A 20,769-nucleotide genomic window follows, 5' to 3' on the forward strand; every position below is an offset into this window, starting at 1 on the left:
TGATTTCTGGAAAGAGACATATTGCTGTTGAGTTTTTTCAAATGTATGTTTTTGTCACTTCGACCACCACAAGCCGAGTGCCATCCAGTTCCATTGTATTTGAGAGAAGGCAGAAATCTTTAGGGTTGATATCTCCAAAACTCAGGCAACTAACACAAAACAATCTAGGTGGATAAATAGCACCACAGGTGAGAGGAAAAACATGTATTTTGGATTTTAGGGTGAGCTGTCCCTTTAAGTGAAGTTTGTCTTACACCCCGTCACAGCATTATGGCTTCTCTCCAGTGTGAATGCATGAGGCTAGCCTGAACACTTTCTGTGAATGTGTTGTTGATGTACTGCTAGGTCACTTGAGAGACTGAAGCTGCCCTCACATTGATCACAGGAGTACGGCTTCTCTCCAGTGTGAATGTGTTGATGTTTTGTTAGTTTACTTGACTGACTGAACCTTCTCGGACATAGTTCACACCAGTATGGCTTCTCTCCAGTGTGAATGCGTTGATGTGTTTTTAGGGCACTTGACTGACTGAAGCTCCTCCCACATTTGTCACAGGAGAAATGGCTTCTCTCCAGTGTGAATGCGTTGATGAGTTTTTAGGTGACTTGAGTGGCTGAAGCTCCTCCCACATTGGTCACAGGAGAATGGCTTCTCTCCAGTGTGAATGCGTTGATGTGTTTTTAGGTCACCTGACTGACTGAAGCTCCTCCCACATTGGTCACAGGAGAATGCCTTCTCTCCAGTGTGAATGCGTTGATGTTTTTTTAGGTCACTTGACTGACTGAAGCTCCTCCCACATTGGTCACAGGAGAATGGCTTCTCTCCAGTGTGAATGCGTTGATGTGTTCTTAGGTCACTTGAGTGACTGAAGCTCCTCCCACATTGGTCACAGGAGAATGGCTTCTCTCCAGTGTGAATGCGTTGATGTGTTCTTAGGTCACTTGAGTGACTGAAGCTCCTCCCACATTGGTCACAGGAGAATGGCTTCTCTCCAGTGTGAATGCGTTGATGTGTTCTTAGGTCACTTGAGTGACTGAAGCTCCTCCCACATTGGTCACAGGAGAATGGCTTCTCTCCAGTGTGAATGCATTGATGTGTTTTTAGGTGACTTGACTGACTGAAGCTCCTCCCACATTGGTCACAGGAGAATGGCTTCTCTCCAGTGTGAATGCGTTGATGTCTTGTTAGGTTAGTTAACAGACTGAAGCTCCTCCCACATTGGTCACAGGAGAATGGCTTCTCTCCAGTGTGAATGTGTTGATGTCTTTTTAGGTCACTTGCGTGGCTGTAGCTCCTCCCACATTGGTCACAGGAGAATGGCTTCTCTCCAGTGTGAATGCGTTGATGTCTTGTTAGGTTAGTTAACAGACTGTAGCTCCTCCCACATTGGTCACAGGAGAATGGCTTCTCTCCAGTGTGAATGCGTTGATGTTTTTTTAGGTCACTTGCGTGGCTGTAGCTCCTCCCACATTGGTCACAGGAGAATGGCTTCTCTCCAGTGTGAATGTGTTGATGTCTTTTTAGGTCACTTGCGTGGCTGTAGCTCCTCCCACATTGGTCACAGGAGAATGGCTTCTCTCCAGTGTGAATGCGTTGATGTGTTTTTAGGTGACTTGACTGACTGAAGCTCCTCCCACATTGGTCACAGGAGAATGGCTTCTCTCCAGTGTGAATGCGTTGATGTCTTGTTAGGTTAGTTAACAGACTGAAGCTCCTCCCACATTGGTCACAGGAGAATGGCTTCTCTCCAGTGTGAATGCGTTGATGTCTTTTTAGGACACTTGACTGACTGAAGCTCCTCCCACATTGGTCACAGGAGAATGGCTTCTCTCCAGTGTGAATGCGTTGATGTGTTTTTAGGTCACCTGACTGACTGAAAGATGTCCCACACTGCAGAGAGCGGTGGCGTTTTGGTCTGTTGGTGTCTCTCTGTTTCATGGAGGAAGATATAAAGGATATAAGTCATTACTCTCTCTGACAAAGTATTTTATGATATGAAAGCATATGCTGACAGATAAACATATCTTGTTGTATGTACTGTGTAACCAGTGTTGGGGGAGACACATTACAAAAGTAACACATTACAGGTAATATATTACTTTTAGCAGTAACACAGTAATATAACGCCAATAGGATTTTGGTAATATTATACCAGTTACTGTACTATGTCAAGTAATGTGAGTTACAACTTGAAACTGAGCTGCTGTCAGCTCCTCGTTAGGGTGCATTGAGTTACATTATGATGCATTCATCTACTCAGTAAAGTCAAGTATTGAGTGAAGGTCAATTATAACGTTATGACTTCACACAAAAATATTAGAGGGAATTAAGCCCTGTTTACTGTAACTTCCTACACTATAGTTCTAAGCAGCTTATAATAAGTAAAACTACTAATGCCAAGACTTTATTTTTTATTTTGATCAAAGCACATACCGTATTTCCCCAAATAATAGCCCGGCAGCAAATAGCCGCCGGGAACCTAATAGCCGCCGGGGGTCTGACCCCATTTTGCGTATTAAACGCCGGTCCGAGTAAACGCCGGGGCCATTATTTGCATTTTCTTAAGGTAACCCTAAAATTACTACGTTGCTGACAGCACTTGAAGGCAACGTGGAGTTCAAACGAAGACGGAAACAGACGAACGTAAGAACGTAAGAATGAACGTAGGACAGAACATGGCGGACGCGAGAGAACTGAATTTAGAAGACAACATGGAGGAGAATGAGGAGAATAGACAGGAGAGGGACGAAAACGATAATGTAAGAGGGAAGAAAAAGAGAAAGTTTGACTTGAAATTCAAGCTAGCAGTTGTGAAATACGCCGAGCAGAACTCTGGAGAAGCAGCTGCCAGAGAGTTCAACGTGGACCCGAAGCGCGTCCGTGAATGGAAAAAAAAGAAAGGTGAACTTACCCTGCAGGCGGCTACAGGTGGCAAGCGGGCTCGCTTGTCAGGTGGAGGGAGAAAGAAAGTGAGCGAAGAGCTGGAGAATAACTTGTCCCAGTGGATACACCACACTCGTGGACGGAACCTCAGAGTCTCCCGCAAGATGATTAGCGTGAAGGCCAAGGAGTTGTACGCCACGGCGAGTGACAAGAGAGATGGGGAGGTGTTTGGAGCAACTCGCGGATGGCTTAACCGATTCCTCCGACGTAACAATTTTTCCCTCAGGAGGAGAACAACTGTAGCTCAGAAGGACGCTCCCATTGAGAAGCTAGTCAACTTCATCGTCTTCTCCACTCGCCAGATAGAGAGCAAGAAGATCCGGACGAAGAATATCATTGCCATGGACGAAACAGCTGTCTGGTTTGACATGGTGGGTGCAAGTACAATCAACGCGAGAGGGGCCCGCACCGCCTCGCTCAAAAGACCACCGGTCACGAGAAGGCTCGCATCACGGTGGCTCTCGCAGCCAAAGCGGACGGGACAAAGCTAAAGCCTTTCATCATGTTTAAGGGGGCCGTCCGCGACATAAAGGCTATGCAGAGCATCCCCGATGTCGCCATCGCTTCCTCCAAGAACGGGTGGTTCAACGACGACCTGGCAAAGGAATGGCTCCAGAAGGTGGTGGGGAAATTCCACTTCGGACCAAGGCTACTCGCATGGGACTCATACCGCTGCCATATCAGCGTCGCCACGAAGGCCGAGCTGAAGAGGGGTTACAACGTCACACAGGCTGTAATACCTGGAGGTTGCACCAAGTACATTCAGCCCCCTGATGTGGTGTGGAATGGCCCCTTCAAAGCGCACCTCCGTGACGCCTACGACAACTGGATGGCAGGTGATAGAGACAAGTCCTACACCAAGTCAGGGAACCTGAGAGCCCCTTCTCGCCGCCTCCTGGTCGACTGGGTCCTGAGAGCCTGGGACGCCCTGGATCGGGACAGTGTGATCAACTCATTTAAGGTGTGTGTGTGTGTGTGTGTGTGTGTGTGTGTGTGTGTGTGTGAGAGAGAGAGAGAGAGAGAGAGAGAGAGAGGTTTGTCGGTGTGTGTGTGAGAGAGTGAGGTGTGTGTGTGTGTGTGTGTGTGTGTGTGTGTGTGTGTGTACAGGCTGTGATGGCTGAGGAAGAGGATGAGAGCGACGAGGAACAGCAGTTCCTCAACGAACTTGTGATTGAGGACGATGATGATGAGGAAGAGGAAGAGGAGGAGGAGGTGGAGGAGGATGATGATGATGATGATGAGTGGCGTTGAGAGTACTATTATTGTTGCTGTGTTGTTTTGATGGTGGTGTGGTTTGTTGTTTTTGACAGTACTTGGTACCATAATTTTATTTTATGCCCTGTTTTATTTAAAAAATAGAGTACTGTAGCTTTGATTTATTTTTAGTATACCGGTATGGTATTTTATTTTTTATTACTGTATTAGACAATTGTTGCACTACATGTTGATGCCTTGCCTACCTCTACGGTATCTTGTTGCTTTGCACTATGTTTGTAAGTAAGGATATGTTGACCTTATGTCTTATACACGACCTTTGCACTAAAAACATGCTGGACAGGAACTGTCACCGAATAATGGCCTGGTGCAGGTCGGTGCAAAAATAAATAAACGCCTGCAGCAAATAGCCGCCTGGTTCTTTTAAACGCCTGGGGTCCAAATCGATTTTGCGTATTAAACGCCCGGGCTACTATTTGGGGAAATACGGTATTTAAATAAAGATACAATAATTTCCTAATCAAATTGTGTTTTTGATGCAAATAACCACTATAGATGACAATAACAAAGTAAAAGGATAACATTTAGAACTGTGGACGGTTTACATTGGCTTTAGGGCGGTTGACATTCTTTTTTGGGACGGTGGTGTCGTTCTGCGGTTATTTTGGTGAAAGCAAAAGTAGTGTGATAAGTAACAAGTTACTCTACACAGACAATAACATTGTAAAGTAACTTATTACTTTCAAAAGAAAATAAAACACTTTGTGTAATTATCAGAAAATTGCACATCATAAAATAAATGGCACGTTATATTTGATTTCATCCAGACCTGGACAACAGCAGCAGCTTTGCATTGTGAAATATCATATAGGAAGAACCAAGCCAACAGGCTAATGTTAGCAAAGTTAGTGAGGGAGAGAGAATACTTAGTACTCATTCTGACATACAGTACAACAGGGATACTCAACTTGTTTTGCCCAGGGGCCACTTTTGCAAAATGGCATTAGGCCAGGGCCAGTTAATATACAAACATTAATATACTTTTTTCTGTAGCGGGGTTTTTGGGGTGTCAGCCGGAGTTTAGTCTCACAATTTTGTCCACACACGATAGATAGTTAGTTAGTTAGGTTAAGTTAAGTTATAGGCTACATACTGTAAGTGCCTGGGTGGAGAGCAGACGGCCATATTTGACAATTTAGCTGGAGTTCAGTCAAACTTTATTTAACATTAGTTTTCATTGTGAAGTAGAAAATGGTTGGGGGGCCACTCTTCACCCTATCACAGGCCGCATCTGGCCCCCGGGCCGCAAGTTGAGTATCACTGCAGGACAACATCCTATAAATAGGCGAGCTAACAGATTACATTGACCAACAGATTCTAATGTTCTCACCTCTTGTGAAGAAGTCATCTTTGTCTCTTGCTCTCTTCCTCCACCAGATCTCTTCCTGCCAATCAGCTGTGACATAATCAAACAGAGACTGTTGGTAAGACAGGGAACACAATGATGATCATAACAACGCTGTGAAATCAGTGTAGTGGAGTAGAAAGTATAAATATTTCCCTCTGAAATAATAAGTAGGAAGTATAAATTGACTTGTGTCCACATTCATGCACAGGTTAATGTTCGGCCCAGAGCAGCCGCAGAGGAATGAGTCAGGAAGAGGAAGCCAGCCCTATCTGACTTATTTCCTGTGTTGAAATAGACTAGGCCTACGTACAGCCTGTGTGTTGAAATAGACTATAGGCCTACAGCCTGTGTGTTGAAATAGACTAGGCCTACAGCCTGTGTTGAAATAGACTAGGCCTACAGCCTGTGTGTTGAAATAGACTAGGCCTATGTACAGCCTGTGTGTTGAAATAGACTAGGCCTACAGCCTGTGTGTTGAAATAGACTAGGCCTACAGCCTGTGTGTTGAAATAGACTAGGCCTACAGCCTGTGTTGAAATAGACTAGGCCTACAGCCTGTGTGTTGAAATAGACTAGGCCTACGTACAGCCTGTGTGTTGAAATAGACTAGGCCTACACAGCCTGTGTTGAAATAGACTAGGCCTACAGCCTGTGTGTTGAAATAGACTAGGCCTACAGCCTGTGTTGAAATAGACTAGGCCTACTACAGCCTGTGTGTTGAAGTAGACTAGGCCTACAGCCTGTGTGTTGAAATAGACTAGGCCTACAGCCTGTGTTGAAATAGACTAGGCCTACAGCCTGTGTTGAAATAGACTAGGCCTAAAGCCTGTGTGTTGAAGTAGACTAGGCCTACAGCCTGTGTGTTGAAATAGACTAGGCCTACAGCCTGTGTGTTGCAATAGACTAGGCCTACAGCCTGTGTGTTGAAATAGACTAGGCCTACAGCCTGTGTGTTGAAATAGACTAGGCCTACAGCCTGTGTGTTGAAATAGACTAGGCCTACAGCCTGTGTGTTGAAATAGACTAGGCCTACAGCCTGTGTGTTGCAATAGACTAGGCCTACAGCCTGTGTGTTGAAATAGACTAGGCCTACAGCCTGTGTGTTGAAATAGACTAGGCCTACAGCCTGTGTGTTGAAATAGACTATAGGCCTACAGCCTGTGTGTTGAAATAGACTAGGCCTACAGCCTGTGTGTTGAAATAGACTAGGCCTACAGCCTGTGTGTCGAAATAGACTATAGGCCTACAGCCTGTGTGTTGAAATAGACTAGGCCTACAGCCTGTGTGTTGAAATAGACTAGGCCTACAGCCTGTGTGTTGAAATAGACTAGGCCTACAGCCTGTGTGTTGAAATAGACTAAGCCTACAGCCTGTGTGTTGAAATAGACTATAGGCCTACAGCCTGTGTGTTGAAATAGACTAGGCCTACAGCCTGTGTGTTGAAATAGACTAGGCCTACAGCCTGTGTGTTGAAATAGACTAGGCCTACAGCCTGTGTGTTGAAATAGACTAGGCCTACAGCCTGTGTGTTGAAATAGACTAGGCCTACAGCCTGTGTGTTGAAGTAGACTAGGCCTACAGCCTGTGTGTTGAAATAGACTAGGCCTACAGCCTGTGTGTTGAAATAGACTATAGGCCTACAGCCTGTGTGTTGAAATAGACTAGACCTACAGCCTGTGTGTTGAAATAGACTAGGCCTACAGCCTGTGTGTTGAAATAGACTAGGCCTACAGCCTGTGTGTTGAAGTAGACTAGGCCTACAGCCTGTGTGTTGAAATAGACTAGGCCTACAGCCTGTGTGTTGAAGTAGACTAGGCCTACAGCCTGTTTGTTGAAATAGACTAGGCCTACAGCCTGTGTGTTGAAATAGACTAGGCCTACAGCCTGTGTGTTGAAATAGACTAGGCCTACAGCCTGTGTGTTGAAATAGACTAGGCCTACAGCCTGTGTGTTGAAATAGACTAGGCCTACAGCCTGTGTGTTGAAATAGACTAGGCCTACAGCCTGTGTGTTGAAGTAGACTAGGCTTACAGCCTGTGTGTTGAAATAGACTAGGCCTACAGCCTGTGTGTTGAAGTAGACTAGGCCTACAGCCTGTGTGTTGAAATAGACTAGGCCTACAGCCTGTGTGTTGAAATAGACTAGGCCTACAGCCTGTGTGTTGAAATAGACTAGGCCTACAGCCTGTGTGTTGAAGTAGACTAGGCCTACAGCCTGTGTGTTGAAATAGACTAGGCCTACAGCCTGTGTGTTGAAGTAGACTAGGCCTACAGCCTGTGTGTTGAAATAGACTAGGCCTACAGCCTGTGTGTTGAAATAGACTAGGCCTACAGCCTGTGTGTTGAAGTAGACTAGGCCTACAGCCTGTGTGTTGAAATAGACTAGGCCTACAGCCTGTGTGTTGAAATAGACTAGGCCTACAGCCTGTGTGTTGAAATAGACTAGGCCTACAGCCTGTGTGTTGAAGTAGACTAGGCCTACAGCCTGTGTGTTGAAGTAGACTAGGCCTACAGCCTGTGTGTTGAAATAGACTAGGCCTACAGCCTGTGTGTTGAAATAGACTAGGCCTACAGCCTGTGAAACACAGACTGTGTTTTGAAGTGTGACTTCTCTAGATGATAAATGATCTCACATGCTGACATGGCAGCCACTACACTACAGCATGTCTGACAACGTACACTATGTTGGTGACGCATTATTTACTGTCATCTTCTCTTTCCGTTACAAGTAGGCAGTGTTGGGCAAGTTACTTTCAAAATGTAATGTACTACATATTACTAGTTACATTCATTTGAAAGTAATAAGTTACTTTACAATATTACTGTCTGTGTAGAGTAACTCGTTACTTATTACACTACTTTTGCATTACTTTTACCAAAACAGCAGCAGCAGCGGAATGACATCGCCGACCCAGAACCATCCCGAAAAATAATTTCAACCGCCTTGAAATCAGTGTAAACAATCCAAAATTCTAAATGTTATTATTTTCCTTTGTTATTGTCATCTATAGTGGTTATTTGCATAAAACACACAGTTTGATTAGGAAATGATTGTATCTTTTTTAAATATGTGCTTTGATTTAATCAAATGTAACTCAATTTGTAACTTGAGTTACTTGACAAAGTAACTGGTATAATATTACTGAAATCCTATAAGTAAGTATAAGTTATATTACTGAGTTAGGCTACTGCTAAAAGTAATATATTACATGTAATATGTTACTTTTGTAATGAGTTACCCCCAACACTGCAAGTAGGCCTATTGTTATGTGTGCTTCTACAGAAAGACAAGGATACATCAAATACTAGATTTACATTGGTGTCATATACAGATGCAAATGACTCAGCATAACAATGTAAATGAACTCTTATTACATATATGATTGAAATGGATATGACTTACATTTAGCCGCCCGCACAGATAGAAGTGACTAAGCAGTCAGCAGACCAAGCACACCACTTCTTCTTCCCCTTCTGCTTCTTCTTCTTCTTTTAGGTTTGATGGCGGTTGGCAGTGATAGAGTTTTAGTCACAAGAAACCCAGGCGTTTTCGTTGAATGGGAGGAAAACAGCGAGACTGGAGACTAGGACAGTCGACAACAGACAGGTGGATAAGGTTAAGTGCACAGTGACACACGTTTATTTAAGACTAGCAGACATGAATGGTTATATCAAAGCATATATTAAAATTGGTACAAGTCAGAAACAATTGAATAAACTCTTAGATACTGATACCCAAAGTTGTTCAAGTCCAGAAGATCTATTTCAGGCTTCAAACTATCGTCTGTCAGCAGTGACCTGTCATACCTCAACAACAAGTGTCAGGGGATGAAAGGATGCCTCATCCCACCATTGAGATATAATATAAGTCAGATAGAAGTGACTAAAGCAGTCAGCACATAGTCAGCAGACCAAGCACACCACTTCCTCATCCCACACTGAGATTTTGTAGCCTACAGTAAATGTGAGTTTCTGATTGGTCCTGAAGTGGAAAGCCAGGAGGAGTCACGCACAGGGTGTAGTTATTGCGTAACCTATGTGCGAATAGAAATCACGCGGTGTCACACACACACACACACACACACACACACACACACACACACACACACACACACACACACACACACACACACACACACACACACACACACACACACACACACACACACACACACACACACACACACACACACACACACACACACACACACACACACACACACGTACGCACACGCACACACACACGCGGCAGCTGCTGCTCTGACGTCACCTCACCAGGAAGTAGTGAAACCTGCAGAAGTGTCCTCCTCCACTACTCTGTGCCCTGCAAGCAAAGGTAAACACTTGTTTTCTTGCATGTGTTGATGGACTCTCTGTTTATGCTGACGTGACTAGCGCTGCATTTACCGCACTGTTGTTATTTAGCTATGCATACAGCACGCTGCGTGAAACCGTTGTATGGAACTGGATAACCTAGCCGTCTGTGTTTGGCAAAACGAACTAACTTACTAAACTAACTAAGTTACAGACAGTCCACTCCATATCGTAGCCGCTACCTCTGAGTTGCTACTGCTTCATGCAAGCCTTTGTTTTATGATTTACGAAGGTCATGTCAGATAAACAACTACGGTACTACAGGGTAATGTTAACATTTGATACCAACACTCTGGCCAAATTAACCAGTTTTCCATCAAACATTAGATCTGTCACATGTTTAAATTATTATTATTTGTTAATACAGTAATATGATTACCACCAGTGGCAGTCGATTATGATTCAGTGTCATGCTCTCCAAAAAACCGAGCCACAGCCTAAAAGTTACACATGAATTGGAAGAAAACATCAAAGAACAGGAGGTGGTTTTGCTTAATATTAATAAACATGACTGCTGTGTTTTATGGAAAGCTGGTGTTCCAATTATTTTTGGCTAGTGAGTGATCATTTTTATTTCCCCCATGTTCTCTCTGCCTTTCAGTCTGGCCGGTCACTCTCTCGTTGTAACTGACCGCCAACCTCCTATTGTTGCTCGAGTTTCTCTGTCTTTATAATGAATATGTTCACTTCCCTTTCGCTGAGTTATTGTAGTGCTTTGCACCATCAACTGGATTTGAACAGCTTGACACTGTGATTACCTGTAGCGTCCACAAGATGGCAGCCCCCCCCCCCCCCCCCAATTCTTCTTCTTGGTCCCTGTAAAGACGAGTCGGAGACCCCGCTCGTGAAGCCGCATTTTCACTCGTTCCAAGATGGCGTGGCAGCGTGTTATCTCTTAGCAGCAAGAGTGAATGGAGCCTGAGAAACGCAATTTTCACCTATTGAGAGACAAATAGAGCTACCTGGAATGAGCACATGTAAACCCCCGGAGGTACGTACCGAGCAGACTGGCTATCCTCGAGTTGTTCAGTCTAGTTGATGGTGACATTGTTTGCTTGTGTTGTTTGTCAGTGTGCCACTGAGCCAGTGGCGTGCCGTCCATTAGGCGAACTAGGCAAATGCTAAGGGCGCTTGAGCCGTTAGGGGCGCCAGAGAGGGTAAAAAAAAAAAAAAATTTTTTTTTTTTTTTTTTTTTTTTTTTTTACAAATACTTTTTCATGATAATAGGCCTACTATTATTTTGCAATAGTAGACAAAAAATAAGCACAACAAGGTCTTAAGTCTTTAAATAATAGGGAAATAATTTTTCAAATTCTGGCTTTCTGGCTGCCTGCATGGGCTGCAGCCAGGCCCGTAGCTACCATTGAGGACACCGAGGTCATGGCCTCAGTATCCCCCCCCCCCCAAAAAAAAAGGAAAAATAGCCCCGGCCCCCAGATCAATTCATCTGTCATTGATGTTTTAATGTGACAGTTTTGATCAGAAATGCAACAGTTTGCTTCCTCTCTGTGTGCTATAGAAGGAAGAAAGATAACTCACAACATTCAGATTTTGCATTGGGGCTAGTTTGGGGCTAGACTTTGGGGACAGTTCTATTGAAGTGAATGGGTAAGTAACTACCCTGTAAGTGATGTTTGTGTAGATGGGCCATTCTATTTACGGTAATTGAGCAGTATTCTGCCATGTGACCTGTATGCAGAATATAAATTATATTATATGGGGAGACATTTATTTTTTGTATCATTTTAAAGCAACAGCACAGTTAAAGAGGATATTAATCTAACATGATGTCTGTAGTTCTTTATAGATCTAGCCTCTTAATTTTGCTCTCAAAGTGCACCCCCTGCGCGGCCGCGCCCCCTTCTACCTGCTCGGAGCTTTTTCCCAGAGTGGGGGAAGGGCGATTCTGAGCCTGCACTGCAGGCAGCAGTTTTAGCAGTGACATGACGTCAGTTTGTGTAGTTTTAGCAGTGACATGACGTCAGTTTGTGTAGTTTTAGCAGTGACATGACGTCAGTTTGTGTAGTTTTAGCAGTGACATGACGTCAGTTTGTGTAGTTTTAGCAGTGACATGACGTCAGTTTGTGTAGTTTTAGCAGTGACATGACGTCAGTTTGTGTAGTTTTAGCAGTGACATGACATCCGTTTGTGTGACTGTTTAAGTATTTGTGGTGGAATTAGCTGCGATATAATTTTTATTATATTTTCTTTGGGGGGGGGGGGGCACCAGCAAAAATCTTGCCTAGGGCACCAGCTTGGTCAGGCACGCCACTGCACTGAGCGATGTCCGTGACGAACCTACAAACCCTCGTTTAACACCCTTGGTGGGCGGATTGAGGTATGCGCAATTGTTGGTGTTATTCATATTGATCAGTGTTTGTATGAATGTGAATGTATTTTCGTCAGGTCTGGTTGATGTGTTGTTGTGTGTTGTGGACGTACTTTACCCCCTTTGATTTATTATATGTGAATTAAATGGAGGTATAGCCTCAGTTAGCCGCAAAACGCGACTATTTCACTCGAGTACCTCTCCCATCATAGTCGCGCTCGCCCGACCCCTTTATCGAGGGAAAGTTGCACATTTAGCGATCTACAAGCTTCAAACATGCACCAATCACTAATATAAACTACGCACCTTGTTGCCACGGATGTTGTCGAGCAGGCCGCGCTGAGGCCGCGCTTTGTTAACTCGTATTTTAAGAAAGTTTGGGTTATTTGTGTGTCCGGAAACATTATTTTCCCTTCTCCAACGACTCTTCTTCTTTTTTGCTGCTCACCGGTTCAACTGCTCAACTGCGCCACCGTACATATATACTTTAGTATATATATGTTGGATATATATATATATATATATATATATACTGCTCAACTGCGCCACCGCATCATTAGGATAGGAATGTGAGTATATAAATTATACTAATATATATATTAGTAAGTATATATATATATATAGTAACTGGGGTAGTTCAAGGGTATATATATATATATATATATATATATATATATATATATATATATATATATCCAACATATATATACTAAAGTATATATGTACGGTGGCGCAGTTGAGCAGTTGAACCGGTGAGCAGCAAAAAAGAAGAAGAGTCGTTGGAGAAGGGAAAATAATGTTTCCGGACACACAAATAACCCAAACTTTCTTAAAATACGAGTTAACAAAGCGCGGCCTCAGCGCGGCCTGCTCGACAACATCCGTGGCAACAAGGTGCGTAGTTTATATTAGTGATTGGTGCATGTTTGAAGCTTGTAGATCGCTAAATGTGCAACTTTCCCTCGATAAAGGGGTCGGGCGAGCGCGACTATGATGGGAGAGGTACTCGAGTGAAATAGTCGCGTTTTGCGGCTAAGCCTCAGTCAGCCTGACCAACTTCAATGTTTGGCACTTTACATTTTGCACTTTTACACGGTGGATAATTAGTTTTAATAGTAGATCGTTTATTAAAGTTGCATTTTAAAAGTTTGTTTTCCATTGAATGTTTGCATTTTATCCATTTACACCTTAACTTGGGGAAGGCATCTTTTAATGGTTAATTGTCAAATAAACTTTGCCTTTTAACAGTCATCATTCAATCTGATGCGAAACTTTATATTGATATTTTGTGAAACTTTATATTGATATTTTGTATGTTTAACCTTTATTGATCCCTTGCATATGTTTGATCTTTTTATAGTTTTCACAGTGTTTACCATGATGTGAGTGACCAAGAGAAAAATAAACTGTGGATCACCAGTCGAGACTCCCCACCTCCTGTTTGTCCAAACCAAGGGCCGTTACAAAATGTCTAAAGTCCAGAAGCTGAGAGCTGTGGTGAAGCTGTGTCGGGTGCAGTGGCCGTTACACAGAGAAGCCTTGCCTCCAGACCTCCAGCAGCTGTTGGTTAAAGAAGAGGTTCCCGCTGAGCAGCAGGAGTGGAGCCCCAGTCTGCACCAGGAGGACCCAGAGCCCCCACATGATATTAAAGAGGAACAGGAGGACCCAGAGCCCCCACATGATATTAAAGAGGAACAGGAGGACCCAGAGCCCCCACATGATATTAAAGAGGAACAGGAGGACCCAGAGCCCCCACATGATATTAAAGAGGAACAGGAGGACCCAGAGCCCCCACATGATATTAAAGAGGAGCAGGAGGACCCAGAGCCCCCATATGATATTAAAGAGGAACAGGAGGACCCAGAGCCCCCACATGATATTAAAGAGGAACAGGAGGACCCAGAGCCCCCACATGATATTAAAGAGCAACAGGAGGACCCAGAGGCCCCACATGATATTAAAGACGAACAGGAGGACCCAGAGCCCCCACACATTAAAGAGGAACAGGAGGAACTATGGATCAGTCAGGGGGGAGAGCAGCTTCAATGGCCGGAGGAGGCTGATGATATCACCAAGTTCCCATTTTCTGTTGTCCCTGTGAAGAGTGAATATGAGGAAGAGAAACCTCAGTCCTCACAGCTTCATCAAAGCCAAACTGAGGAGAACAGAGAGACAGAGCCTCTAGCCAGCAGCTCAACTGAACAGATGAAAACAGAAGCTGATGCAGAGGACTGTGGAGTATCAGAACCAGCTAGTAATTTACAACCAATTAGTGATGACAAGACTTCAGACTCTTCTGAGACTGAAGACAATGATGATGAATGCATGGAAACTAGTGAACCTCAGTCAGGTTTAGACTCACAGAGACACTTGAAGACACACATGATAGTCCACACAGGAGATAAACAATTTAATTGCTCAGTCTGTGGTAAATGTTTTGGTCAGAAAGGAGACTTGAAGAAACACATCATAGTCCACACAGGAGATAAACAATTTAATTGCTCAGTCTGTGGTAAAGGTTTTGGTCGTAAAGACTACTTGAAGACACATATGATAATCCACACAGGACATAAACAATTTAATTGCTCTCTCTGTGGTAAACGTTTTGGTCAAAAATCATCTTTGAACACACACATGATAGTCCACACAGGAGATAAACAATTTAATTGTTCAGTTTGTGGTAAACGATTTGGTCATAAAGGACACTTGAATGCACACATGATAGTCCACACAGGTGAGAAACAATTTAATTGCTCAGTGTGTGGTAAAGGTTTTGGTCATAAAGGATCCTTGAAGTTACACATGATAATCCACACAGGAGATAAACAATTTAATTGCTCAGTCTGTGGTAAAGGTTTTGGTCAGAAAGGAAACTTGAAGAAACACATGATAGTCCACACAGGAGATAAACAATTGAATTGCTCACTCTGTGGTAAAGGTTTTGGTCATAAACGATCCTTGAAGTTACACATGATAGTCCACACAGGAGAGGCACTATTTAATTGTTCAGTCTGTGGTAAAGGTTTTGGTAATAAAGGATCCTTGAAGTTACACATAATAGTCCACACAGGAGATAAACAATTTAATTGCTCTCTCTGTGGTAAACGTTTTGGTCAAAAATCATCTTTGAAGACACACATGATAGTCCACACAGGAGATAAACAATTTAATTGCTCAGTCTGTGGTAAAGGTTTTGGTCAGAAAGGAGACTTGAAGAAACACATGATAGTCCACACAGGAGATAAACAATTTAATTGCTCACTCTGTGGTAAAGGTTTTGGTCAGAAAGGAACCTTGAAGAAACACATGATAGTCCACACAGGAGATAAACCATTTAATTGCTCAGTCTGTGGTAAAGGTTTTGGTCATAAATCAACCTTGAAGACACACATGATAGTCCACACAGGAGATAAACAATTAAATTGCTCAGTGTGTGGTAAAGGTTTTGGTCATAAAGGATCCTTGAAGTTACACATGATAATCCACACAGGAGATAAACAATTTAATTGCTCAGTCTGTGGTAAAGGTTTTGGTCATAAATCAACCTTGAAGACACACATGATAGTCCACACAGGAGATAAACAATTTAATTGCTCAGTGTGTGGTAAAGGTTTTGGTCATAAATCAACCTTGAAGACACACATGATAATCCACACAGGAGATAAACAATTTAATTGCTCAGTCTGTGGTAAAGGTTTTGGTCATGAAGGAAACTTGAAGACACACATGATAGTCCACACAGGAGATAAACAATTTATTTGCTCAGTCTGTGGTAAAGGTTTTGGTCAGAAAGGACACTTGAAGTCACACATGATAGTCCACACAGGAGATAAACAATTTATTTGCTCAGTCTGTGGTAAAGGTTTTGGTCATGAAGGAAACTTGAAGAAACACATGATAGTCCACACAGGAGATAAACAATTTATTTGCTCAGTCTGTGGTAAAGGTTTTGGTCATGAAGGAAACTTGAAGACACACATGATAGTCCACACAGGAGATAAACAATTTATTTGCTCAGTCTGTGGTAAAGGTTTTGGTCAGAAAGGAACCTTGAAGAAACACATGATAGTCCACACAGATGGGTAAAGTCCTTGAACGTTTAGGAAAAGTCATTAACATTTTGTTGTGTGTAATGAAATTGTTGCAGTAATCTTCCTGTGGTTAACCTTAAATGGAATGTAACATGAGGGCAAATGTATTCTCTGTAGCATTTGACATAACGCAGCTCTAATATGTATTGATTTTACTTCTTTGAATTCTTGTATTTTATATTAGTATTTTTATTGAAAATTCCTCTTTTAGTTCAATGGCTTCCATGATGCAGTGACACTAAAATACTGAAAACCAATATAAAGAGCAGCTGTGTCGATTTGTCCATACTAATAATTTCTGGTATTTATTCAGAGTCACCGCCTCACATTACATGGAAATTCTATTAATTATAATCTATTAATTATTATTGTTAAAAGTCATGGAAACGTTTTGAAATTTTATCCATGAAAATGTGTGGGAGCTCTGTTAACTCTGATCTGTGGTGGAGGGGGGATTTAGAGTGTCATGTATGTATGTAGATGTTGTTGTGCTTTGTTGTGTTGTCCTGTGTTTATGTATCACAAGAAACAATAAAAATTGATCCCAAATATTGCTATCTGTGCTAAATGTTTTAGTCCAAATGTAAACAATGGCCCTGTTTGAAACTGTTCCCTACTGCACAAATAGTGGACTAACATGTCCCCGCCCCCTTTTCTGTGAAAAAGCAAAAGACACTCGTCAAAGACTTGAATGTAAAATAGCAGAACAAAACAACACCAAAAGAAAAGCACCAGTGTAACTACACCTAAACCCAGATGTTTGGTGGTGAAGCCTGACACCTATAGGGTACTGAACAGGCCTTCTCTTATTGGCTGGTCTCTTTCCCCTGTGATGTCACCCTCTTGTCACAGTGTAATGGACAAGAATGATTGATGAATGGCTCATTATGCAGACTCAGAGGAAACCCAGCTTCCCAGTTTGAGTTATATGATTGTTTTACTCATCTTAAAATGTAGACTATTAATTATTATATTAATAGACAGAGAAAAAACTCAAATTGTGCATTTCCAGAAATCAGGAACAAGGAGAAGCACTTTTGATGTTCATGCTGGAGCTATGTCATTAGCATATAGCAGTTCATATAAATATCTTGGATTTACTTTTGATGAACATTTTATGTTTGGAGAGGGCATGTGTGTTGGCCGACACTGCTGCTAGAGCCCTGGGTTCAGTAATAAGTCAAGTGAAAACTTGTCAAAACCTTGGTTATGCTGCATTTTCAAAGCTTTATGATGCATGTGTGTCACCAGTTTTGTTTTATGCAGCTGGAGTTTGGGGAAGGAAGGGATTTTCCAAGGTGAATGCCATCCAAAACCGTGCAGTCTGCTGCTTTTTGGACGTGCATACATTTGCACCTGTGTTGTCTTTTCAAGGGGACATGTGTTGGGAGCCTTGTTTGATCAAACAAAAAGATGAAATGTTTGTGGAACCGTCTATCTAATATGCCAGAGAGTAGAGTAGCAAAACAAGTGTTTAACGGGGATAAAGCACATAATTATCCATGGTGTAATGATATTCATGTGGTTTTCAGGGAAGCTGACCAGCAATTTATTTTCAGAAACAGTTTACGTTCTAGTGATCACTATATTAAACATAGGTTATTTCTTGACAATCAAGAAAAACGGGCTAATCACAAGTGGCTCAAACCAAAACTCAGAACATACATCCAAATTAAAATACATATAGTCCAGAACCTTATGTTCCATTACGCCTGGATACATCCAGAAGATCTCTATGTGACCAGGTGAGAACTGGTACCCTCCCTCTGGCAATCAAGGTGGGCAGGTTCAATTCTATTGCTGAGGATATATTGTTGATAATTAAACTTCAAACCCACATTTTCAGACTTGTCTGCTTCCCTGCAGCCACAAACAAACAAATCTCCTCCAGGTGATCCAACCAATGGCAATAGGAGGAAAATTAAACATAAAAGCAGTAACCAATAGTGCCAGGATTAAGGCCATGAAAAACATTTGACATAGAATGATGTAGCAGCCAGATTCAGTTGAATAGTCTGTCATGTCTCTCTGCTGCCATCTACTGGATTCTGCTAGCACACACACACTATGGGGTTTGTCACAAGACAAGAAGAGCAGCAACTGGTTGAACTGAGAATAACAAGGCTGTGTCAAGATCACAGACATTTCCACTGCAAGTTCATTGCTCATGATCCTCACATGCAAATAATCCTGTCCCACTGACCTCTGAACTCTGGACTCATTTCAATCTTTATGTTTCTACTTTAGCTCTCATGTCATCCAAGTCAGGACCATTTCTGGATATGTATTGTCAAGTTGTTGTTTTTGCAGCAGTTTATGGTTGTTTAAATATGTAATAATATATTTACTGATCCTAGGCTTTATGAGAGTCTGCCTGTGTGTGTTCGCCCTGACGCAGGAATTTGACCCTGTTTATATATTAAAAAAAACGCCCTAAATCCCTAAAGATCCCTAAATGAGGCCATGTTTGATGTGTGAGATAGCTATTAGAAATATGGTGTCCTTTGTTTTCCACCACCTTTCTTAACAAGGTTGAAAGGTGCTTTACAATAACATGAGAAGACATCTGTTTGAAATGAAAACAGTAAAACATTGAATACAAATAAAGGAATAAAAGAGCAAGCAGTACAGGTGTGATCAATGGAAGGAACTAAATTGAAGCAGAAAAGGCCCACACAATATGAACAACATAAACATAAACATACACACGCCTGACACACTTTTCTCTTCACCAAGCAGATGGAATCACTAATTTATGGCCCTGATATCAGGCTCAAAGGTCTGGAGTGGATGGTCTTAATATCAGGCTCAAAGGTCTGGAGTGGATGTGGCATTTAAACAAGCTGCACAGCCTGCAGACTGAAGACAAGCCGAGTCCCTCCTGTGTGGGCAGCATGGTGAACTGCAGTGTGTGGAGACGCCCTACGCCCAGGACTTCATGACAGGTAGGAGGACTTCATGACAGGTAGGACTTGATCACTGATGACATCATCAGTGATGTCATCAGTCTGAACTATAGCCTAAGCCTTAGGGCAATCAATACTAGGCCAATTAGGGCAATTAATCTGCCCTAACTAAAAAATCCAGCTCCATCAGTTTTAGCCCGATCGCACAAAAAACGGCATAGCTGTGGCAAACAGACAGACAGAGTCCACATTGCCAAGTTTATATATAGATAGTGATTTCAGAAAGATATGATGGTGCAAGTCCATGTAATGATTTAAATGATAACAGGAGCATCTTAAAGTCAGATGGTTTGAGTTGGGAGGCAGTGGGAGATTAGGATTGGAGTAATGTGAGCACATTTTCTAGTTCTACTTAGTATTCTCATCTAAGTAGGCTAAAATAATGTAACAACACAGGCGAGAACCTGAGGTCTCCAACTTACAAGCCCAACAATGTTGGTTGTCATGGTAACCATGTGACCCGGACGTGTGACATGTGACGCCCTCATCGAGGACGAGCGCGTCCGGGTCACATGGTTACCATAACAACCAACAACAACATTCCTGGCGAAGGACCAATGTGCTTCGCCCAGACCCAGGATCGCTACAAGTAGGCCGACAAACACTGCAAGCGGAAGAATCATGGTATGCCAAAGCTTCAATAACAGAGCTCAGCTGACAGTTTAACCTGCAAATGAAAAATATAAATAATATAAAATTAAAAATACAATAGGCTACAGCACATAGGCCTAGCCCCCCCCCCCCCCCCCCAGGCCAGCCGTTTGTTCCAGGCGCAGTGAAGTCCCAACAATCTACAAAAACATGCAATAATCTAAAATCATAGATAAAAAGTTGAATTACACAGTAAATAAACCCAAAAGGGTTAGCCTTCCCAATTGCCAAGGGCAGCATCTGTTATTCTGGCTGAGGCGGGTGGACAGAAAGTCAAATAACATTTAATGCTTTGGTGCGATGTAGGATTTTGTCTTTCAATATCCTCGTTGCAGCCTCGCTTGGTGTTGTTGCTTCTCACAGGAATGTGTCCCTGTAACAAGAGAGCCCAACATGAGCTCCTGGCCAATCCCGGCGCTTGACTGCTGCGTAGGCGGGCACAGGGCACACACACACACACACACACACACACACACACACACACACACACACACACACACACACACACACACACACACACACACACACACACACACACACACACACACACACACACACACACACACACACACACACACACACACACACACACACACACACACACACACACACACACACACACACACACACACACACACACACACACACACACACACACACACACACACACACACACACACACACACACACACACACACACACACACACACACACACACACACACACACACACACACACACACACACACACACACACACACACACACACACACACACACACACACACACACACACA

General features: G+C 42.8%; 1 long non-coding RNA gene across 1 annotated transcript; it reads right to left on the reverse strand.

The window, feature by feature from the left end:
• Positions 1-1,773: 1,773 nt before the first annotated feature.
• Positions 1,774-9,413, reverse strand: LOC310795702. Its single transcript, XR_014553637.1, has 4 exons — positions 9,299-9,413; positions 8,967-9,147; positions 5,547-5,612; positions 1,774-1,927 (listed from the first exon to the last, which is right to left on the reverse strand). It is a non-coding gene; the product is annotated as an uncharacterized lncRNA (long non-coding RNA).
• Positions 9,414-20,769: the final 11,356 nt, after the last annotated feature.

Source organism: Poromitra crassiceps (assembly GCF_964638095.1).
Source record: "Poromitra crassiceps genome assembly, chromosome: 21".
Lineage (NCBI taxonomy): Eukaryota > Metazoa > Chordata > Actinopteri > Beryciformes > Melamphaidae > Poromitra > Poromitra crassiceps.